Source organism: Ambystoma mexicanum, unplaced genomic scaffold, assembly GCF_040938575.1.
Source record: "Ambystoma mexicanum isolate Mex_15411 unplaced genomic scaffold, UKY_AmexF1_1 Mex_scaf133, whole genome shotgun sequence".
Lineage (NCBI taxonomy): Eukaryota > Metazoa > Chordata > Amphibia > Caudata > Ambystomatidae > Ambystoma > Ambystoma mexicanum.
This window is the reverse complement of record NW_027182362.1, coordinates 262,909-285,861: the sequence shown is the minus strand read 5'-3', so window position 1 is coordinate 285,861 and position 22,953 is coordinate 262,909. Positions and strand designations below refer to the sequence as shown.

At 47.4% G+C, this 22,953-nt stretch overlaps 14 non-coding genes across 14 annotated transcripts; all 14 read right to left on the bottom strand.

The window, feature by feature from the left end:
• Positions 1–196: 196 nt before the first annotated feature.
• TRNAP-CGG (transfer RNA proline (anticodon CGG)) lies at positions 197–268 on the bottom strand. The gene has a single exon. It is a non-coding gene; the product is annotated as a tRNA-Pro (tRNA).
• Positions 269–2,999: 2,731 nt separating this feature from the next.
• Positions 3,000–3,072, bottom strand: TRNAV-UAC (transfer RNA valine (anticodon UAC)). Its single transcript has one exon. It is a non-coding gene; the product is annotated as a tRNA-Val (tRNA).
• Positions 3,073–3,486: 414 nt separating this feature from the next.
• Positions 3,487–3,558, bottom strand: TRNAP-CGG (transfer RNA proline (anticodon CGG)). Its single transcript has one exon. It is a non-coding gene; the product is annotated as a tRNA-Pro (tRNA).
• Positions 3,559–6,265: 2,707 nt separating this feature from the next.
• Positions 6,266–6,338, bottom strand: TRNAV-UAC (transfer RNA valine (anticodon UAC)). Its single transcript has one exon. It is a non-coding gene; the product is annotated as a tRNA-Val (tRNA).
• A 414-nt stretch (positions 6,339–6,752) lies between these two features.
• On the bottom strand, positions 6,753–6,824 carry TRNAP-CGG (transfer RNA proline (anticodon CGG)). The gene has a single exon. It is a non-coding gene; the product is annotated as a tRNA-Pro (tRNA).
• Positions 6,825–9,595: 2,771 nt separating this feature from the next.
• On the bottom strand, positions 9,596–9,668 carry TRNAV-UAC (transfer RNA valine (anticodon UAC)). The gene has a single exon. It is a non-coding gene; the product is annotated as a tRNA-Val (tRNA).
• A 414-nt stretch (positions 9,669–10,082) lies between these two features.
• Positions 10,083–10,154, bottom strand: TRNAP-CGG (transfer RNA proline (anticodon CGG)). The gene has a single exon. It is a non-coding gene; the product is annotated as a tRNA-Pro (tRNA).
• A 2,743-nt stretch (positions 10,155–12,897) lies between these two features.
• Positions 12,898–12,970, bottom strand: TRNAV-UAC (transfer RNA valine (anticodon UAC)). Its single transcript has one exon. It is a non-coding gene; the product is annotated as a tRNA-Val (tRNA).
• A 414-nt stretch (positions 12,971–13,384) lies between these two features.
• TRNAP-CGG (transfer RNA proline (anticodon CGG)) lies at positions 13,385–13,456 on the bottom strand. Its single transcript has one exon. It is a non-coding gene; the product is annotated as a tRNA-Pro (tRNA).
• A 2,739-nt stretch (positions 13,457–16,195) lies between these two features.
• On the bottom strand, positions 16,196–16,268 carry TRNAV-UAC (transfer RNA valine (anticodon UAC)). Its single transcript has one exon. It is a non-coding gene; the product is annotated as a tRNA-Val (tRNA).
• Positions 16,269–16,682: 414 nt separating this feature from the next.
• Positions 16,683–16,754, bottom strand: TRNAP-CGG (transfer RNA proline (anticodon CGG)). The gene has a single exon. It is a non-coding gene; the product is annotated as a tRNA-Pro (tRNA).
• A 2,719-nt stretch (positions 16,755–19,473) lies between these two features.
• TRNAV-UAC (transfer RNA valine (anticodon UAC)) lies at positions 19,474–19,546 on the bottom strand. The gene has a single exon. It is a non-coding gene; the product is annotated as a tRNA-Val (tRNA).
• Positions 19,547–19,960: 414 nt separating this feature from the next.
• Positions 19,961–20,032, bottom strand: TRNAP-CGG (transfer RNA proline (anticodon CGG)). Its single transcript has one exon. It is a non-coding gene; the product is annotated as a tRNA-Pro (tRNA).
• Positions 20,033–22,711: 2,679 nt separating this feature from the next.
• On the bottom strand, positions 22,712–22,784 carry TRNAV-UAC (transfer RNA valine (anticodon UAC)). The gene has a single exon. It is a non-coding gene; the product is annotated as a tRNA-Val (tRNA).
• Positions 22,785–22,953: the final 169 nt, after the last annotated feature.

The following is a 22,953-nucleotide window of genomic DNA, read 5'->3' as shown; positions in this document are numbered from 1 at the left end:
AGCCATGAATTAACAAACAAATCCAGAAAGGTGACTGAGAGCTACTTGGGACTCCTTAATGCATGGCGCAATGAGGCGGTCCGCAAAGAGGCTTAGGAAGCCCAATGTTCATCGACCATTGTCCATCCATCAGTCCAGAGTCTATAGAATTGAAAAACACATGTGTAAAAAAGTATCGGGCCAGGCACCAATCAATGGGCTCGTCCGGGATTTGAACCCGGGACCTCTCGCACCCGAAGCGAGAATCATACCCCTAGACCAACGAGCCTACACTTGCAGAGTAGTCTAGACAATATGTAGGGATTTGACTTGGCAGTTGTACCTCTTGAGGATTGTAGCACAAGAGTATCTCTTCCTAACGTTTGCTCCTAAAGCCCGTCCTCGTCCCTAAATGATGCAAAGGCTGAGCGTCTTCACAGGTCTACTCCTCATCCCGAAGGTTGGTGGACCATTGACATCAGGGTGAAAGGTGCTTGCGATACACTGTTCCTTCCTTCCTTCCTTCCTTCCTTCCTTCCTTCCTTCCTTCCTTCCTTCCTTCCTTCCTTCCTTCCTTCCTTCCTTCCTTCCTTCCTTCCTTCCTTCCTTCCTTCCTTCCTTCCTTCCTTCCTTCCTTCCTTCCTTCCTTCCTTCCTTCCTTCCTTCCTTCCTTCCTTCCTTCCTTCCTTCCTTCCTTCCTTCCTTCCTCTTATGCTGTTTATGTAATAAGAGGGGACGATACACAGAAGAGAGAGAGTGGCCCAACACACTAGACTAGCAGTCTTCTGATCAATCTGCAGCTGGCAAGGTGGGGGAGAGACTTTATTTTGCACCTGCTGGGATATGCATTGGCAGAAGCTCTGAGGGCTGGGCCTTTCCTTTTGCCTGTAAAAACAAAAAGCAGCCCTCCTCCCTCCAGCCCTGAGAGCATGGGCGTGACACTGGCAAAAGCAGCATCTCCCCTTTGGTAAAGATGACCATTGCACAGCTGCTCACTCAGAGCTCGATCGTGCTCGATCAGGCGAGATATATTTAGGTCACCAGCAAAGTCTGTTCTCTTTTCTTGCGTAGGGTGAGCATTCACAGAGCCCAGCTTCGTTGACAAGAGTGCAAAAGGTGTATACTAAAAGCTTTCTGCTTTACTTGAGCGCCATGGCCGTTATTATATTTTGGCTGCTCCAAGCAATCTCTGTCCAGCCTATGCAAATTTCCAGCTCAAATTTTCCCAGCACTCAAAAAGTCCCTCCTCCCGCCAGCTATGCTTTCAGGAAGTTCAGCAGAAGCAGTCCAACTTCTGTTCCCAGTTCAGAGGAAAAGCTTTCTCGGGCCAGAGAAAGCCAGGGAATCACTGTACCGGCAAGTGCATTTCTTACAACTGGTAATCCCTCAGAACACAGAAATGAAGAAGCTGTATATGAAAATGTGATATTTCTTTGGTACACTAACCTATGTAACTAATATGCACCATTTCAGAGGACGGAGCGGACCCAACTGTGATCCCAGAGACCCAAATACCCAGCAGTAGGGAAAAGAAATCCTCTCTGTGCTCTGCAACATTACATACACAAAATGAAGGCGCGTGCATTTTATTATTGGCCCCATATACACAATACATGTGAGGATGCTTGCCTTCCCAGTGTATTTCTCAAGCTCTTGAGAGCATATGCTATTTCCATGGGAACGCAAATAAGTTCATACTTTACATTTGTGTGTGACAAAAGGGGAAAAAAACGATTTTGTGTAAAATGCCAGCAGAGAGTGTTTCTGCCCGGTCTCGAACGTGCTAACCACTACACTACAGAAACAACTGCTTGCATCCCTTTGTAGGGACTGGGAGAACAGGTGCAAAGGGCTTTGCAAGTGGACCTGCTTAAAGACTAATCAAATGCCTTGCGCCTGAAGCTCACACAATCCAGCCTAAAACATACGTCCTATCAAGCATGCGCACATATACAAGTATGCCTGTTGAGGGTCTATGCAGCGTACAGAGGGAAGGACATATTTCCACTTTGAGATCGGACGGCCAAAACTCACAAGCAAATCAAGGAATGTTACTGAGAGCTAACAGAGAACACAAAGTGCTTGTCGCAAGGACATGGCAGGCAAAGAGGTTCAGGAAGTGAATTGTTCATCGACTACTGCTTACCGAGAAAGCCAGAGAGTCTGTCCAATGAAAATAACATTGGAAAAAAAAAAAAGGAGCTCAAGTTACCCACCTTGATCGGGCTCCTCCGGACCTCTCGCACCCAAAGCGAGAATCATACCCCTAGACCAACGAGCCACGGTCCTGTGATCATCTGACGGAATTGTACTCAGCGTTTCCACCCCCCTTAGGCTTCGAGGCCAAGAATGCCTATTCCTGAAGTTTGTTCCTGCCGCTGAAAGCCTTGTCGGTGTATGAGCCAAATGAATGCCCCAGTCGGCACGCTCTGACTGTCTTCATAGCTCTTCTTCTCGTCCTGAAGGTGTTGGCACATTGACATCAGGATCAATGAAGCTGGTGGCACACCCTCCCTTCCATTCGCCCGTGAAGGGTACGTATAAAAGAGCTGTTGATGCACAGAAGAAGAAATCTAGCACAACACCAACGCGGTCTGCTGATCAATTGAAAGTGGACAAAGTGAGCGAGTGAGAGCCTTCATTTTGCACCGGATCTGCATTGGCAGAAGCTCTGAGGGCTAGGAATTTTCTTTTGCCCTTGAAAAAAAGAAAAATCCAATATCACATCTGCCTGGGTGCATGAACATTGCTCAGGGAAAAGCAGCGCCACCCTTCTGTAAGAAATAGCATTGCACAACTGCTCCCTCAGCTTTCCATCCAACTATACATAAGCACGCACATATGCAGGCATGCAATTTTAATTCATCACATATTCGGAGCAAATGTGAGTGCGCTCGTCTACTCAGAATTTATTTCAAAGCGTGTCAGAGGAACTGCTTCTTCCGTTGCAACTGCAAATAAGTTCATGGCTTGAGCTTCGAGATGGTGGAACATGAAAAGTGTAAAATGCCACCCTCTGCTGTTTCTGCCCGGTCTCGAACCAGGGACCTTTCGCGTGTAAGGCGAACGTGATAACCACTACACTACAGAAACTGCTGCATGCTATGCCCTCTGGCGGTTGAGAGAATAGGGTCAAGTAACAGTGCAATTGTCTCTGTTTGAACACTTATCAAATGCCTCACGCCCAAAGCTTTACAAATGCAGCTCATCACACACACGGCGTTACAAGCATGAACACTCAGACAAGTGTGCCAGCTGAGAGGCCGTGCAGTCTGAAGATGTAAGGGCCTCTTTAGGCATTGGTATGGGACAGCCATGAATTAACAAACAAATCCAGAAAGGTGACTGAGAGCTACTTGGGACTCCTTAATGCATGGCGCAATGAGGCGGTCCGCAAAGAGGCTTAGGAAGCCCAATGTTCATCGACCATTGTCCATCCATCAGTCCAGAGTCTATAGAATTGAAAAACACATGTGTAAAAAAGTATCGGGCCAGGCACCAATCAATGGGCTCGTCCGGGATTTGAACCCGGGACCTCTCGCACCCGAAGCGAGAATCATACCCCTAGACCAACGAGCCTACACTTGCAGAGTAGTCTAGACAATATGTAGGGATTTGACTTGGCAGTTGTACCTCTTGAGGATTGTAGCACAAGAGTATCTCTTCCTAACGTTTGCTCCTAAAGCCCGTCCTCGTCCCTAAATGATGCAAAGGCTGAGCGTCTTCACAGGTCTACTCCTCATCCCGAAGGTTGGTGGACCATTGACATCAGGGTGAAAGGTGCTTGCGATACGCTGTTCATTCCTTCCTTCCTTCCTTCCTTCCTTCCTTCCTTCCTTCCTTCCTTCCTTCCTTCCTTCCTTCCTTCCTTCCTTCCTTCCTTCCTTCCTTCCTTCCTTCCTTCCTTCCTTCCTTCCTTCCTTCCTTCCTTCCTTCCTTCCTTCCTTCCTTCCTTCCTTCCTTCCTTCCTTCCTCTTATGCTGTTTATGTAATAAGAGGGGACGATACACAGAAGAGAGAGAGTGGCCCAACACACTAGACTAGCAGTCTTCTGATCAATCTGCAGCTGGCAAGGTGGGGGAGAGACTTTATTTTGCACCTGCTGGGATATGCATTGGCAGAAGCTCTGAGGGCTGGGCCTTTCCTTTTGCCTGTAAAAACAAAAAGCAGCCCTCCTCCCTCCAGCCCTGAGAGCATGGACGTGACACTGGCAAAAGCATCATCTCCCCTTTGGTAAAGATGACCATTGCACAGCTGCTCACTCAGAGCTCGATCGTGCTCGATCAGGCGAGATATATTTAGGTCACCAGCAAAGTCTGTTCTCTTTTCTTGCGTAGGGTGAGCATTCACAGAGCCCAGCTTCGTTGACAAGAGTGCAAAAGGTGTATACTAAAAGCTTTCTGCTTTACTTGAGCGCCATGGCCGTTATTATATTTTGGCTGCTCCAAGCAATCTCTGTCCAGCCTATGCAAATTTCCAGCTCAAATTTTCCCAGCACTCAAAAAGTCCCTCCTCCCGCCAGCTATGCTTTCAGGAAGTTCAGCAGAAGCAGTCCAACTTCTGTTCCCAGTTCAGAGGAAAAGCTTTCTCGGGCCAGAGAAAGCCAGGGAATCACTGCACCGGCAAGTGCATTTCTTACAACTGGTAATCCCTCAGAACACAGAAATGAAGAAGCTGTATATGAAAATGTGATATTTCTTTGGTACACTAACCTATGTAACTAATATGCACCATTTCAGAGGACGGAGCGGACCCAACTGTGATCCCAGAGACCCAAATACCCAGCAGTAGGGAAAAGAAATCCTCTCTGTGCTCTGCAACATTACATACACAAAATGAAGGCGCGTGCATTTTATTATTGGCCCCATATACACAATACATGTGAGGATGCTTGCCTTCCCAGTGTATTTCTCAAGCTCTTGAGAGCATATGCTATTTCCATGGGAACGCAAATAAGTTCATACTTTACATTTGTGTGTGACAAAAGGGGAAAAAAACGATTTTGTGTAAAATGCCAGCAGAGAGTGTTTCTGCCCGGTCTCGAACGTGCTAACCACTACACTACAGAAACAACTGCTTGCATCCCTTTGTAGGGACTGGGAGAACAGGTGCAAAGGGCAGTGCAAGTGGACCTGCTTAAAGACTAATCAAATGCCTTGCGCCTGAAGCTCACACAATCCAGCCTAAAACATACGTCCTATCAAGCATGCGCACATATACAAGTATGCCTGTTGAGGGTCTATGCAGCGTACAGAGGGAAGGACATATTTCCACTTTGAGATCGGACGGCCAAAACTCACAAGCAAATCAAGGAATGTTACTGAGAGCTAACAGAGAACACAAAGTGCTTGTCGCAAGGACATGGCAGGCAAAGAGGTTCAGGAAGTGAATTGTTCATCGACTACTGCTTACCGAGAAAGCCAGAGAGTCTGTCCAATGAAAATAACATTGGAAAAAAAAAAAAGGAGCTCAAGTTACCCACCTTGATCGGGCTCCTCCGGACCTCTCGCACCCAAAGCGAGAATCATACCCCTTGACCAACGAGCCACGGTCCTGTGATCATCTGACGGAATTGTACTCAGCGTTTCCACCCCCCTTAGGCTTCGAGGCCAAGAATGCCTATTCCTGAAGTTTGTTCCTGCCGCTGAAAGCCTTGTCGGTGTATGAGCCAAATGAATGCCCCAGTCGGCACGCTCTGACTGTCTTCATAGCTCTTCTTCTCGTCCTGAAGGTGTTGGCACATTGACATCAGGATCAATGAAGCTGGTGGCACACCCTCCCTTCCATTCGCCCGTGAAGGGTACGTATAAAAGAGCTGTTGATGCACAGAAGAAGAAATCTAGCACAACACCAACGCGGTCTGCTGATCAATTGAAAGTGGACAAAGTGAGCGAGTGAGAGCCTTCATTTTGCACCGGATCTGCATTGGCAGAAGCTCTGAGGGCTAGGAATTTTCTTTTGCCCTTGAAAAAAAGAAAAATCCAATATCACATCTGCCTGGGTGCATGAACATTGCTCAGGGAAAAGCAGCGCCACCCTTCTGTAAGAAATAGCATTGCACAACTGCTCCCTCAGCTTTCCATTCAACTATACATAAGCACGCACATATGCAGGCATGCAATTTTAATTCATCACATATTCGGAGCAAATGTGAGTGCGCTCGTCTACTCAGAATTTATTTCAAAGCGTGTCAGAGGAACTGCTTCTTCCGTTGCAACTGCAAATAAGTTCATGGCTTGAGCTTCGAGATGGTGGAACATGAAAAGTGTAAAATGCCACCCTCTGCTGTTTCTGCCCGGTCTCGAACCAGGGACCTTTCGCGTGTAAGGCGAACGTGATAACCACTACACTACAGAAACTGCTGCATGCTATGCCCTCTGGCAGTTGAGAGAATAGGGTCAAGTAACAGTGCAATTGTCTCTGTTTGAACACTTATCAAATGCCTCACGCCCAAAGCTTTACAAATGCAGCTCATCACACACACGGCGTTACAAGCATGAACACTCAGACAAGTGTGCCAGCTGAGAGGCCGTGCAGTCTGAAGAAGTAAGGGCCTCTTTAGGCATTGGTATGGGACAGCCATGAATTAACAAACAAATCCAGAAAGGTGACTGAGAGCTACTTGGGACTCCTTAATGCATGGCGCAATGAGGCGGTCCGCAAAGAGGCTTAGGAAGCCCAATGTTCATCGACCATTGTCCATCCATCAGTCCAGAGTCTATAGAATTGAAAAACACATGTGTAAAAAAGTATCGGGCCAGGCACCAATCAATGGGCTCGTCCGGGATTTGAACCCGGGACCTCTCGCACCCGAAGCGAGAATCATACCCCTAGACCAACGAGCCTACACTTGCAGAGTAGTCTAGACAATATGTAGGGATTTGACTTGGCAGTTGTACCTCTTGAGGATTGTAGCACAAGAGTATCTCTTCCTAACGTTTGCTCCTAAAGCCCGTCCTCGTCCCTAAATGATGCAAAGGCTGAGCGTCTTCACAGGTCTACTCCTCATCCCGAAGGTTGGTGGACCATTGACATCAGGGTGAAAGGTGCTTGCGATACACTGTTCCTTCCTTCCTTCCTTCCTTCCTTCCTTCCTTCCTTCCTTCCTTCCTTCCTTCCTTCCTTCCTTCCTTCCTTCCTTCCTTCCTTCCTTCCTTCCTTCCTTCCTTCCTTCCTTCCTTCCTTCCTTCCTTCCTTCCTTCCTTCCTTCCTTCCTTCCTTCCTTCCTTCCTTCCTTCCTTCCTTCCTTCCTTCCTTCCTTCCTTCCTTCCTTCCTTCCTTCCTTCCTTCCTTCCTTCCTTCCTCTTATGCTGTTTATGTAATAAGAGGGGACGATACACAGAAGAGAGAGAGTGGCCCAACACACTAGACTAGCAGTCTTCTGATCAATCTGCAGCTGGCAAGGTGGGGGAGAGACTTTATTTTGCACCTGCTGGGATATGCATTGGCAGAAGCTCTGAGGGCTGGGCCTTTCCTTTTGCCTGTAAAAACAAAAAGCAGCCCTCCTCCCTCCAGCCCTGAGAGCATGGGCGTGACACTGGCAAAAGCAGCATCTCCCCTTTGGTAAAGATGACCATTGCACAGCTGCTCACTCAGAGCTCGATCGTGCTCGATCAGGCGAGATATATTTAGGTCACCAGCAAAGTCTGTTCTCTTTTCTTGCGTAGGGTGAGCATTCACAGAGCCCAGCTTCGTTGACAAGAGTGCAAAAGGTGTATACTAAAAGCTTTCTGCTTTACTTGAGCGCCATGGCCGTTATTATATTTTGGCTGCTCCAAGCAATCTCTGTCCAGCCTATGCAAATTTCCAGCTCAAATTTTCCCAGCACTCAAAAAGTCCCTCCTCCCGCCAGCTATGCTTTCAGGAAGTTCAGCAGAAGCAGTCCAACTTCTGTTCCCAGTTCAGAGGAAAAGCTTTCTCGGGCCAGAGAAAGCCAGGGAATCACTGTACCGGCAAGTGCATTTCTTACAACTGGTAATCCCTCAGAACACAGAAATGAAGAAGCTGTATATGAAAATGTGATATTTCTTTGGTACACTAACCTATGTAACTAATATGCACCATTTCAGAGGACGGAGCGGACCCAACTGTGATCCCAGAGACCCAAATACCCAGCAGTAGGGAAAAGAAATCCTCTCTGTGCTCTGCAACATTACATACACAAAATGAAGGCGCGTGCATTTTATTATTGGCCCCATATACACAATACATGTGAGGATGCTTGCCTTCCCAGTGTATTTCTCAAGCTCTTGAGAGCATATGCTATTTCCATGGGAACGCAAATAAGTTCATACTTTACATTTGTGTGTGACAAAAGGGGAAAAAAACGATTTTGTGTAAAATGCCAGCAGAGAGTGTTTCTGCCCGGTCTCGAACGTGCTAACCACTACACTACAGAAACAACTGCTTGCATCCCTTTGTAGGGACTGGGAGAACAGGTGCAAAGGGCTTTGCAAGTGGACCTGCTTAAAGACTAATCAAATGCCTTGCGCCTGAAGCTCACACAATCCAGCCTAAAACATACGTCCTATCAAGCATGCGCACATATACAAGTATGCCTGTTGAGGGTCTATGCAGCGTACAGAGGGAAGGACATATTTCCACTTTGAGATCGGACGGCCAAAACTCACAAGCAAATCAAGGAATGTTACTGAGAGCTAACAGAGAACACAAAGTGCTTGTCGCAAGGACATGGCAGGCAAAGAGGTTCAGGAAGTGAATTGTTCATCGACTACTGCTTACCGAGAAAGCCAGAGAGTCTGTCCAATGAAAATAACATTGGAAAAAAAAAAAAGGAGCTCAAGTTACCCACCTTGATCGGGCTCCTCCGGACCTCTCGCACCCAAAGCGAGAATCATACCCCTAGACCAACGAGCCACGGTCCTGTGATCATCTGACGGAATTGTACTCAGCGTTTCCACCCCCCTTAGGCTTCGAGGCCAAGAATGCCTATTCCTGAAGTTTGTTCCTGCCGCTGAAAGCCTTGTCGGTGTATGAGCCAAATGAATGCCCCAGTCGGCACGCTCTGACTGTCTTCATAGCTCTTCTTCTCGTCCTGAAGGTGTTGGCACATTGACATCAGGATCAATGAAGCTGGTGGCACACCCTCCCTTCCATTCGCCCGTGAAGGGTACGTATAAAAGAGCTGTTGATGCACAGAAGAAGAAATCTAGCACAACACCAACGCGGTCTGCTGATCAATTGAAAGTGGACAAAGTGAGCGAGTGAGAGCCTTCATTTTGCACCGGATCTGCATTGGCAGAAGCTCTGAGGGCTAGGAATTTTCTTTTGCCCTTGAAAAAAAGAAAAATCCAATATCACATCTGCCTGGGTGCATGAACATTGCTCAGGGAAAAGCAGCGCCACCCTTCTGTAAGAAATAGCATTGCACAACTGCTCCCTCAGCTTTCCATCCAACTATACATAAGCACGCACATATGCAGGCATGCAATTTTAATTCATCACATATTCGGAGCAAATGTGAGTGCGCTCGTCTACTCAGAATTTATTTCAAAGCGTGTCAGAGGAACTGCTTCTTCCGTTGCAACTGCAAATAAGTTCATGGCTTGAGCTTCGAGATGGTGGAACATGAAAAGTGTAAAATGCCACCCTCTGCTGTTTCTGCCCGGTCTCGAACCAGGGACCTTTCGCGTGTAAGGCGAACGTGATAACCACTACACTACAGAAACTGCTGCATGCTATGCCCTCTGGCGGTTGAGAGAATAGGGTCAAGTAACAGTGCAATTGTCTCTGTTTGAACACTTATCAAATGCCTCACGCCCAAAGCTTTACAAATGCAGCTCATCACACACACGGCGTTACAAGCATGAACACTCAGACAAGTGTGCCAGCTGAGAGGCCGTGCAGTCTGAAGATGTAAGGGCCTCTTTAGGCATTGGTATGGGACAGCCATGAATTAACAAACAAATCCAGAAAGGTGACTGAGAGCTACTTGGGACTCCTTAATGCATGGCGCAATGAGGCGGTCCGCAAAGAGGCTTAGGAAGCCCAATGTTCATCGACCATTGTCCATCCATCAGTCCAGAGTCTATAGAATTGAAAAACACATGTGTAAAAAAGTATCGGGCCAGGCACCAATCAATGGGCTCGTCCGGGATTTGAACCCGGGACCTCTCGCACCCGAAGCGAGAATCATACCCCTAGACCAACGAGCCTACACTTGCAGAGTAGTCTAGACAATATGTAGGGATTTGACTTGGCAGTTGTACCTCTTGAGGATTGTAGCACAAGAGTATCTCTTCCTAACGTTTGCTCCTAAAGCCCGTCCTCGTCCCTAAATGATGCAAAGGCTGAGCGTCTTCACAGGTCTACTCCTCATCCCGAAGGTTGGTGGACCATTGACATCAGGGTGAAAGGTGCTTGCGATACGCTGTTCCTTCCTTCCTTCCTTCCTTCCTTCCTTCCTTCCTTCCTTCCTTCCTTCCTTCCTTCCTTCCTTCCTTCCTTCCTTCCTTCCTTCCTTCCTTCCTTCCTTCCTTCCTTCCTTCCTTCCTTCCTTCCTTCCTTCCTTCCTTCCTTCCTTCCTTCCTTCCTTCCTTCCTTCCTTCCTTCCTTCCTTCCTTCCTTCCTTCCTTCCTTCCTTCCTCTTATGCTGTTTATGTAATAAGAGGGGACGATACACAGAAGAGAGAGAGTGGCCCAACACACTAGACTAGCAGTCTTCTGATCAATCTGCAGCTGGCAAGGTGGGGGAGAGACTTTATTTTGCACCTGCTGGGATATGCATTGGCAGAAGCTCTGAGGGCTGGGCCTTTCCTTTTGCCTGTAAAAACAAAAAGCAGCCCTCCTCCCTCCAGCCCTGAGAGCATGGACGTGACACTGGCAAAAGCATCATCTCCCCTTTGGTAAAGATGACCATTGCACAGCTGCTCACTCAGAGCTCGATCGTGCTCGATCAGGCGAGATATATTTAGGTCACCAGCAAAGTCTGTTCTCTTTTCTTGCGTAGGGTGAGCATTCACAGAGCCCAGCTTCGTTGACAAGAGTGCAAAAGGTGTATACTAAAAGCTTTCTGCTTTACTTGAGCGCCATGGCCGTTATTATATTTTGGCTGCTCCAAGCAATCTCTGTCCAGCCTATGCAAATTTCCAGCTCAAATTTTCCCAGCACTCAAAAAGTCCCTCCTCCCGCCAGCTATGCTTTCAGGAAGTTCAGCAGAAGCAGTCCAACTTCTGTTCCCAGTTCAGAGGAAAAGCTTTCTCGGGCCAGAGAAAGCCAGGGAATCACTGCACCGGCAAGTGCATTTCTTACAACTGGTAATCCCTCAGAACACAGAAATGAAGAAGCTGTATATGAAAATGTGATATTTCTTTGGTACACTAACCTATGTAACTAATATGCACCATTTCAGAGGACGGAGCGGACCCAACTGTGATCCCAGAGACCCAAATACCCAGCAGTAGGGAAAAGAAATCCTCTCTGTGCTCTGCAACATTACATACACAAAATGAAGGCGCGTGCATTTTATTATTGGCCCCATATACACAATACATGTGAGGATGCTTGCCTTCCCAGTGTATTTCTCAAGCTCTTGAGAGCATATGCTATTTCCATGGGAACGTAAATAAGTTCATACTTTACATTTGTGTGTGACAAAAGGGGAAAAAAACGATTTTGTGTAAAATGCCAGCAGAGAGTGTTTCTGCCCGGTCTCGAACGTGCTAACCACTACACTACAGAAACAACTGCTTGCATCCCTTTGTAGGGACTGGGAGAACAGGTGCAAAGGGCAGTGCAAGTGGACCTGCTTAAAGACTAATCAAATGCCTTGCGCCTGAAGCTCACACAATCCAGCCTAAAACATACGTCCTATCAAGCATGCGCACATATACAAGTATGCCTGTTGAGGGTCTATGCAGCGTACAGAGGGAAGGACATATTTCCACTTTGAGATCGGACGGCCAAAACTCACAAGCAAATCAAGGAATGTTACTGAGAGCTAACAGAGAACACAAAGTGCTTGTCGCAAGGACATGGCAGGCAAAGAGGTTCAGGAAGTGAATTGTTCATCGACTACTGCTTACCGAGAAAGCCAGAGAGTCTGTCCAATGAAAATAACATTGGAAAAAAAAAAAAGGAGCTCAAGTTACCCACCTTGATCGGGCTCCTCCGGACCTCTCGCACCCAAAGCGAGAATCATACCCCTTGACCAACGAGCCACGGTCCTGTGATCATCTGACGGAATTGTACTCAGCGTTTCCACCCCCCTTAGGCTTCGAGGCCAAGAATGCCTATTCCTGAAGTTTGTTCCTGCCGCTGAAAGCCTTGTCGGTGTATGAGCCAAATGAATGCCCCAGTCGGCACGCTCTGACTGTCTTCATAGCTCTTCTTCTCGTCCTGAAGGTGTTGGCACATTGACATCAGGATCAATGAAGCTGGTGGCACACCCTCCCTTCCATTCGCCCGTGAAGGGTACGTATAAAAGAGCTGTTGATGCACAGAAGAAGAAATCTAGCACAACACCAACGCGGTCTGCTGATCAATTGAAAGTGGACAAAGTGAGCGAGTGAGAGCCTTCATTTTGCACCGGATCTGCATTGGCAGAAGCTCTGAGGGCTAGGAATTTTCTTTTGCCCTTGAAAAAAAGAAAAATCCAATATCACATCTGCCTGGGTGCATGAACATTGCTCAGGGAAAAGCAGCGCCACCCTTCTGTAAGAAATAGCATTGCACAACTGCTCCCTCAGCTTTCCATTCAACTATACATAAGCACGCACATATGCAGGCATGCAATTTTAATTCATCACATATTCGGAGCAAATGTGAGTGCGCTCGTCTACTCAGAATTTATTTCAAAGCGTGTCAGAGGAACTGCTTCTTCCGTTGCAACTGCAAATAAGTTCATGGCTTGAGCTTCGAGATGGTGGAACATGAAAAGTGTAAAATGCCACCCTCTGCTGTTTCTGCCCGGTCTCGAACCAGGGACCTTTCACGTGTAAGGCGAACGTGATAACCACTACACTACAGAAACTGCTGCATGCTATGCCCTCTGGCAGTTGAGAGAATAGGGTCAAGTAACAGTGCAATTGTCTCTGTTTGAACACTTATCAAATGCCTCACGCCCAAAGCTTTACAAATGCAGCTCATCACACACACGGCGTTACAAGCATGAACACTCAGACAAGTGTGCCAGCTGAGAGGCCGTGCAGTCTGAAGAAGTAAGGGCCTCTTTAGGCATTGGTATGGGACAGCCATGAATTAACAAACAAATCCAGAAAGGTGACTGAGAGCTACTTGGGACTCCTTAATGCATGGCGCAATGAGGCGGTCCGCAAAGAGGCTTAGGAAGCCCAATGTTCATCGACCATTGTCCATCCATCAGTCCAGAGTCTATAGAATTGAAAAACACATGTGTAAAAAAGTATCGGGCCAGGCACCAATCAATGGGCTCGTCCGGGATTTGAACCCGGGACCTCTCGCACCCGAAGCGAGAATCATACCCCTAGACCAACGAGCCTACACTTGCAGAGTAGTCTAGACAATATGTAGGGATTTGACTTGGCAGTTGTACCTCTTGAGGATTGTAGCACAAGAGTATCTCTTCCTAACGTTTGCTCCTAAAGCCCGTCCTCGTCCCTAAATGATGCAAAGGCTGAGCGTCTTCACAGGTCTACTCCTCATCCCGAAGGTTGGTGGACCATTGACATCAGGGTGAAAGGTGCTTGCGATACACTGTTCCTTCCTTCCTTCCTTCCTTCCTTCCTTCCTTCCTTCCTTCCTTCCTTCCTTCCTTCCTTCCTTCCTTCCTTCCTTCCTTCCTTCCTTCCTTCCTTCCTTCCTTCCTTCCTTCCTTCCTTCCTTCCTTCCTTCCTTCCTTCCTTCCTTCCTTCCTTCCTTCCTTCCTTCCTTCCTTCCTTCCTTCCTTCCTTCCTTCCTTCCTTCCTCTTATGCTGTTTATGTAATAAGAGGGGACGATACACAGAAGAGAGAGAGTGGCCCAACACACTAGACTAGCAGTCTTCTGATCAATCTGCAGCTGGCAAGGTGGGGGAGAGACTTTATTTTGCACCTGCTGGGATATGCATTGGCAGAAGCTCTGAGGGCTGGGCCTTTCCTTTTGCCTGTAAAAACAAAAAGCAGCCCTCCTCCCTCCAGCCCTGAGAGCATGGGCGTGACACTGGCAAAAGCAGCATCTCCCCTTTGGTAAAGATGACCATTGCACAGCTGCTCACTCAGAGCTCGATCGTGCTCGATCAGGCGAGATATATTTAGGTCACCAGCAAAGTCTGTTCTCTTTTCTTGCGTAGGGTGAGCATTCACAGAGCCCAGCTTCGTTGACAAGAGTGCAAAAGGTGTATACTAAAAGCTTTCTGCTTTACTTGAGCGCCATGGCCGTTATTATATTTTGGCTGCTCCAAGCAATCTCTGTCCAGCCTATGCAAATTTCCAGCTCAAATTTTCCCAGCACTCAAAAAGTCCCTCCTCCCGCCAGCTATGCTTTCAGGAAGTTCAGCAGAAGCAGTCCAACTTCTGTTCCCAGTTCAGAGGAAAAGCTTTCTCGGGCCAGAGAAAGCCAGGGAATCACTGTACCGGCAAGTGCATTTCTTACAACTGGTAATCCCTCAGAACACAGAAATGAAGAAGCTGTATATGAAAATGTGATATTTCTTTGGTACACTAACCTATGTAACTAATATGCACCATTTCAGAGGACGGAGCGGACCCAACTGTGATCCCAGAGACCCAAATACCCAGCAGTAGGGAAAAGAAATCCTCTCTGTGCTCTGCAACATTACATACACAAAATGAAGGCGCGTGCATTTTATTATTGGCCCCATATACACAATACATGTGAGGATGCTTGCCTTCCCAGTGTATTTCTCAAGCTCTTGAGAGCATATGCTATTTCCATGGGAACGCAAATAAGTTCATACTTTACATTTGTGTGTGACAAAAGGGGAAAAAAACGATTTTGTGTAAAATGCCAGCAGAGAGTGTTTCTGCCCGGTCTCGAACGTGCTAACCACTACACTACAGAAACAACTGCTTGCATCCCTTTGTAGGGACTGGGAGAACAGGTGCAAAGGGCTTTGCAAGTGGACCTGCTTAAAGACTAATCAAATGCCTTGCGCCTGAAGCTCACACAATCCAGCCTAAAACATACGTCCTATCAAGCATGCGCACATATACAAGTATGCCTGTTGAGGGTCTATGCAGCGTACAGAGGGAAGGACATATTTCCACTTTGAGATCGGACGGCCAAAACTCACAAGCAAATCAAGGAATGTTACTGAGAGCTAACAGAGAACACAAAGTGCTTGTCGCAAGGACATGGCAGGCAAAGAGGTTCAGGAAGTGAATTGTTCATCGACTACTGCTTACCGAGAAAGCCAGAGAGTCTGTCCAATGAAAATAACATTGGAAAAAAAAAAAAGGAGCTCAAGTTAGCCACCTTGATCGGGCTCCTCCGGACCTCTCGCACCCAAAGCGAGAATCATACCCCTTGACCAACGAGCCACGGTCCTGTGATCATCTGACGGAATTGTACTCAGCGTTTCCACCCCCCTTAGGCTTCGAGGCCAAGAATGCCTATTCCTGAAGTTTGTTCCTGCCGCTGAAAGCCTTGTCGGTGTATGAGCCAAATGAATGCCCCAGTCGGCACGCTCTGACTGTCTTCATAGCTCTTCTTCTCGTCCTGAAGGTGTTGGCACATTGACATCAGGATCAATGAAGCTGGTGGCACACCCTCCCTTCCATTCGCCCGTGAAGGGTACGTATAAAAGAGCTGTTGATGCACAGAAGAAGAAATCTAGCACAACACCAACGCGGTCTGCTGATCAATTGAAAGTGGACAAAGTGAGCGAGTGAGAGCCTTCATTTTGCACCGGATCTGCATTGGCAGAAGCTCTGAGGGCTAGGAATTTTCTTTTGCCCTTGAAAAAAAGAAAAATCCAATATCACATCTGCCTGGGTGCATGAACATTGCTCAGGGAAAAGCAGCGCCACCCTTCTGTAAGAAATAGCATTGCACAACTGCTCCCTCAGCTTTCCATCCAACTATACATAAGCACGCACATATGCAGGCATGCAATTTTAATTCATCACATATTCGGAGCAAATGTGAGTGCGCTCGTCTACTCAGAATTTATTTCAAAGCGTGTCAGAGGAACTGCTTCTTCCGTTGCAACTGCAAATAAGTTCATGGCTTGAGCTTCGAGATGGTGGAACATGAAAAGTGTAAAATGCCACCCTCTGCTGTTTCTGCCCGGTCTCGAACCAGGGACCTTTCGCGTGTAAGGCGAACGTGATAACCACTACACTACAGAAACTGCTGCATGCTATGCCCTCTGGCAGTTGAGAGAATAGGGTCAAGTAACAGTGCAATTGTCTCTGTTTGAACACTTATCAAATGCCTCACGCCCAAAGCTTTACAAATGCAGCTCATCACACACACGGCGTTACAAGCATGAACACTCAGACAAGTGTGCCAGCTGAGAGGCCGTGCAGTCTGAAGAAGTAAGGGCCTCTTTAGGCATTGGTATGGGACAGCCATGAATTAACAAACAAATCCAGAAAGGTGACTGAGAGCTACTTGGGACTCCTTAATGCATGGCGCAATGAGGCGGTCCGCAAAGAGGCTTAGGAAGCCCAATGTTCATCGACCATTGTCCATCCATCAGTCCAGAGTCTATAGAATTGAAAAACACATGTGTAAAAAAGTATCGGGCCAGGCACCAATCAATGGGCTCGTCCGGGATTTGAACCCGGGACCTCTCGCACCCGAAGCGAGAATCATACCCCTAGACCAACGAGCCTACACTTGCAGAGTAGTCTAGACAATATGTAGGGATTTGACTTGGCAGTTGTACCTCTTGAGGATTGTAGCACAAGAGTATCTCTTCCTAACGTTTGCTCCTAAAGCCCGTCCTCGTCCCTAAATGATGCAAAGGCTGAGCGTCTTCACAGGTCTACTCCTCATCCCGAAGGTTGGTGGACCATTGACATCAGGGTGAAAGGTGCTTGCGATACACTGTTCCTTCCTTCCTTCCTTCCTTCCTTCCTTCCTTCCTTCCTTCCTTCCTTCCTTCCTTCCTTCCTTCCTTCCTTCCTTCCTTCCTTCCTTCCTTCCTTCCTTCCTTCCTTCCTTCCTTCCTTCCTTCCTTCCTTCCTTCCTTCCTTCCTTCCTTCCTTCCTTCCTTCCTTCCTTCCTTCCTTCCTTCCTCTTATGCTGTTTATGTAATAAGAGGGGACGATACACAGAAGAGAGAGAGTGGCCCAACACACTAGACTAGCAGTCTTCTGATCAATCTGCAGCTGGCAAGGTGGGGGAGAGACTTTATTTTGCACCTGCTGGGATATGCATTGGCAGAAGCTCTGAGGGCTGGGCCTTTCCTTTTGCCTGTAAAAACAAAAAGCAGCCCTCCTCCCTCCAGCCCTGAGAGCATGGGCGTGACACTGGCAAAAGCAGCATCTCCCCTTTGGTAAAGATGACCATTGCACAGCTGCTCACTCAGAGCTCGATCGTGCTCGATCAGGCGAGATATATTTAGGTCACCAGCAAAGTCTGTTCTCTTTTCTTGCGTAGGGTGAGCATTCACAGAGCCCAGCTTCGTTGACAAGAGTGCAAAAGGTGTATACTAAAAGCTTTCTGCTTTACTTGAGCGCCATGGCCGTTATTATATTTTGGCTGCTCCAAGCAATCTCTGTCCAGCCTATGCAAATTTCCAGCTCAAATTTTCCCAGCACTCAAAAAGTCCCTCCTCCCGCCAGCTATGCTTTCAGGAAGTTCAGCAGAAGCAGTCCAACTTCTGTTCCCAGTTCAGAGGAAAAGCTTTCTCGGGCCAGAGAAAGCCAGGGAATCACTGTACCGGCAAGTGCATTTCTTACAACTGGTAATCCCTCAGAACACAGAAATGAAGAAGCTGTATATGAAAATGTGATATTTCTTTGGTACACTAACCTATGTAACTAATATGCACCATTTCAGAGGACGGAGCGGACCCAACTGTGATCCCAGAGACCCAAATACCCAGCAGTAGGGAAAAGAAATCCTCTCTGTGCTCTGCAACATTACATACACAAAATGAAGGCGCGTGCATTTTATTATTGGCCCCATATACACAATACATGTGAGGATGCTTGCCTTCCCAGTGTATTTCTCAAGCTCTTGAGAGCATATGCTATTTCCATGGGAACGCAAATAAGTTCATACTTTACATTTGTGTGTGACAAAAGGGGAAAAAAACGATTTTGTGTAAAATGCCAGCAGAGAGTGTTTCTGCCCGGTCTCGAACGTGCTAACCACTACACTACAGAAACAACTGCTTGCATCCCTTTGTAGGGACTGGGAGAACAGGTGCAAAGGGCTTTGCAAGTGGACCTGCTTAAAGACTAATCAAATGCCTTGCGCCTGAAGCTCACACAATCCAGCCTAAAACATACGTCCTATCAAGCATGCGCACATATACAAGTATGCCTGTTGAGGGTCTATGCAGCGTACAGAGGGAAGGACATATTTCCACTTTGAGATCGGACGGCCAAAACTCACAAGCAAATCAAGGAATGTTACTGAGAGCTAACAGAGAACACAAAGTGCTTGTCGCAAGGACATGGCAGGCAAAGAGGTTCAGGAAGTGAATTGTTCATCGACTACTGCTTACCGAGAAAGCCAGAGAGTCTGTCCAATGAAAATAACATTGGAAAAAAAAAAAAGGAGCTCAAGTTACCCACCTTGATCGGGCTCCTCCGGACCTCTCGCACCCAAAGCGAGAATCATACCCCTAGACCAACGAGCCACGGTCCTGTGATCATCTGACGGAATTGTACTCAGCGTTTCCACCCCCCTTAGGCTTCGAGGCCAAGAATGCCTATTCCTGAAGTTTGTTCCTGCCGCTGAAAGCCTTGTCGGTGTATGAGCCAAATGAATGCCCCAGTCGGCACGCTCTGACTGTCTTCATAGCTCTTCTTCTCGTCCTGAAGGTGTTGGCACATTGACATCAGGATCAATGAAGCTGGTGGCACACCCTCCCTTCCATTCGCCCGTGAAGGGTACGTATAAAAGAGCTGTTGATGCACAGAAGAAGAAATCTAGCACAACACCAACGCGGTCTGCTGATCAATTGAAAGTGGACAAAGTGAGCGAGTGAGAGCCTTCATTTTGCACCGGATCTGCATTGGCAGAAGCTCTGAGGGCTAGGAATTTTCTTTTGCCCTTGAAAAAAAGAAAAATCCAATATCACATCTGCCTGGGTGCATGAACATTGCTCAGGGAAAAGCAGCGCCACCCTTCTGTAAGAAATAGCATTGCACAACTGCTCCCTCAGCTTTCCATCCAACTATACATAAGCACGCACATATGCAGGCATGCAATTTTAATTCATCACATATTCGGAGCAAATGTGAGTGCGCTCGTCTACTCAGAATTTATTTCAAAGCGTGTCAGAGGAACTGCTTCTTCCGTTGCAACTGCAAATAAGTTCATGGCTTGAGCTTCGAGATGGTGGAACATGAAAAGTGTAAAATGCCACCCTCTGCTGTTTCTGCCCGGTCTCGAACCAGGGACCTTTCGCGTGTAAGGCGAACGTGATAACCACTACACTACAGAAACTGCTGCATGCTATGCCCTCTGGCGGTTGAGAGAATAGGGTCAAGTAACAGTGCAATTGTCTCTGTTTGAACACTTATCAAATGCCTCACGCCCAAAGCTTTACAAATGCAGCTCATCACACACACGGCGTTACAAGCATGAACACTCAGACAAGTGTGCCAGCTGAGAGGCCGTGCAGTCTGAAGATGTAAGGGCCTCTTTAGGCATTGGTATGGGACAGCCATGAATTAACAAACAAATCCAGAAAGGTGACTGAGAGCTACTTGGGACTCCTTAATGCATGGCGCAATGAGGCGGTCCGCAAAGAGGCTTAGGAAGCCCAATGTTCATCGACCATTGTCCATCCATCAGTCCAGAGTCTATAGAATTGAAAAACACATGTGTAAAAAAGTATCGGGCCAGGCACCAATCAATGGGCTCGTCCGGGATTTGAACCCGGGACCTCTCGCACCCGAAGCGAGAATCATACCCCTAGACCAACGAGCCTACACTTGCAGAGTAGTCTAGACAATATGTAGGGATTTGACTTGGCAGTTGTACCTCTTGAGGATTGTAGCACAAGAGTATCTCTTCCTAACGTTTGCTCCTAAAGCCCGTCCTCGTCCCTAAATGATGCAAAGGCTGAGCGTCTTCACAGGTCTACTCCTCATCCCGAAGGTTGGTGGACCATTGACATCAGGGTGAAAGGTGCTTGCGATACGCTGTTCATTCCTTCCTTCCTTCCTTCCTTCCTTCCTTCCTTCCTTCCTTCCTTCCTTCCTTCCTTCCTTCCTTCCTTCCTTCCTTCCTTCCTTCCTTCCTTCCTTCCTTCCTTCCTTCCTTCCTTCCTTCCTTCCTTCCTTCCTTCCTTCCTCTTATGCTGTTTATGTAATAAGAGGGGACGATACACAGAAGAGAGAGAGTGGCCCAACACACTAGACTAGCAGTCTTCTGATCAATCTGCAGCTGGCAAGGTGGGGGAGAGACTTTATTTTGCACCTGCTGGGATATGCATTGGCAGAAGCTCTGAGGGCTGGGCCTTTCCTTTTGCCTGTAAAAACAAAAAGCAGCCCTCCTCCCTCCAGCCCTGAGAGCATGGACGTGACACTGGCAAAAGCATCATCTCCCCTTTGGTAAAGATGACCATTGCACAGCTGCTCACTCAGAGCTCGATCGTGCTCGATCAGGCGAGATATATTTAGGTCACCAGCAAAGTCTGTTCTCTTTTCTTGCGTAGGGTGAGCATTCACAGAGCCCAGCTTCGTTGACAAGAGTGCAAAAGGTGTATACTAAAAGCTTTCTGCTTTACTTGAGCGCCATGGCCGTTATTATATTTTGGCTGCTCCAAGCAATCTCTGTCCAGCCTATGCAAATTTCCAGCTCAAATTTTCCCAGCACTCAAAAAGTCCCTCCTCCCGCCAGCTATGCTTTCAGGAAGTTCAGCAGAAGCAGTCCAACTTCTGTTCCCAGTTCAGAGGAAAAGCTTTCTCGGGCCAGAGAAAGCCAGGGAATCACTGCACCGGCAAGTGCATTTCTTACAACTGGTAATCCCTCAGAACACAGAAATGAAGAAGCTGTATATGAAAATGTGATATTTCTTTGGTACACTAACCTATGTAACTAATATGCACCATTTCAGAGGACGGAGCGGACCCAACTGTGATCCCAGAGACCCAAATACCCAGCAGTAGGGAAAAGAAATCCTCTCTGTGCTCTGCAACATTACATACACAAAATGAAGGCGCGTGCATTTTATTATTGGCCCCATATACACAATACATGTGAGGATGCTTGCCTTCCCAGTGTATTTCTCAAGCTCTTGAGAGCATATGCTATTTCCATGGGAACGCAAATAAGTTCATACTTTACATTTGTGTGTGACAAAAGGGGAAAAAAACGATTTTGTGTAAAATGCCAGCAGAGAGTGTTTCTGCCCGGTCTCGAACGTGCTAACCACTACACTACAGAAACAACTGCTTGCATCCCTTTGTAGGGACTGGGAGAACAGGTGCAAAGGGCAGTGCAAGTGGACCTGCTTAAAGACTAATCAAATGCCTTGCGCCTGAAGCTCACACAATCCAGCCTAAAACATACGTCCTATCAAGCATGCGCACATATACAAGTATGCCTGTTGAGGGTCTATGCAGCGTACAGAGGGAAGGACATATTTCCACTTTGAGATCGGACGGCCAAAACTCACAAGCAAATCAAGGAATGTTACTGAGAGCTAACAGAGAACACAAAGTGCTTGTCGCAAGGACATGGCAGGCAAAGAGGTTCAGGAAGTGAATTGTTCATCGACTACTGCTTACCGAGAAAGCCAGAGAGTCTGTCCAATGAAAATAACATTGGAAAAAAAAAAAAGGAGCTCAAGTTACCCACCTTGATCGGGCTCCTCCGGACCTCTCGCACCCAAAGCGAGAATCATACCCCTTGACCAACGAGCCACGGTCCTGTGATCATCTGACGGAATTGTACTCAGCGTTTCCACCCCCCTTAGGCTTCGAGGCCAAGAATGCCTATTCCTGAAGTTTGTTCCTGCCGCTGAAAGCCTTGTCGGTGTATGAGCCAAATGAATGCCCCAGTCGGCACGCTCTGACTGTCTTCATAGCTCTTCTTCTCGTCCTGAAGGTGTTGGCACATTGACATCAGGATCAATGAAGCTGGTGGCACACCCTCCCTTCCATTCGCCCGTGGAGGGTACGTATAAAAGAGCTGTTGATGCACAGAAGAAGAAATCTAGCACAACACCAACGCGGTCTGCTGATCAATTGAAAGTGGACAAAGTGAGCGAGTGAGAGCCTTCATTTTGCACCGGATCTGCATTGGCAGAAGCTCTGAGGGCTAGGAATTTTCTTTTGCCCTTGAAAAAAAGAAAAATCCAATATCACATCTGCCTGGGTGCATGAACATTGCTCAGGGAAAAGCAGCGCCACCCTTCTGTAAGAAATAGCATTGCACAACTGCTCCCTCAGCTTTCCATTCAACTATACATAAGCACGCACATATGCAGGCATGCAATTTTAATTCATCACATATTCGGAGCAAATGTGAGTGCGCTCGTCTACTCAGAATTTATTTCAAAGCGTGTCAGAGGAACTGCTTCTTCCGTTGCAACTGCAAATAAGTTCATGGCTTGAGCTTCGAGATGGTGGAACATGAAAAGTGTAAAATGCCACCCTCTGCTGTTTCTGCCCGGTCTCGAACCAGGGACCTTTCGCGTGTAAGGCGAACGTGATAACCACTACACTACAGAAACTGCTGCATGCTATGCCCTCTGGCAGTTGAGAGAATAGGGTCAAGTAACAGTGCAATTGTCTCTGTTTGAACACTTATCAAATGCCTCACGCCCAAAGCTTTACAAATGCAGCTCATCACACACACGGCGTTACAAGCATGAACACTCAGACAAGTGTGCCAGCTGAGAG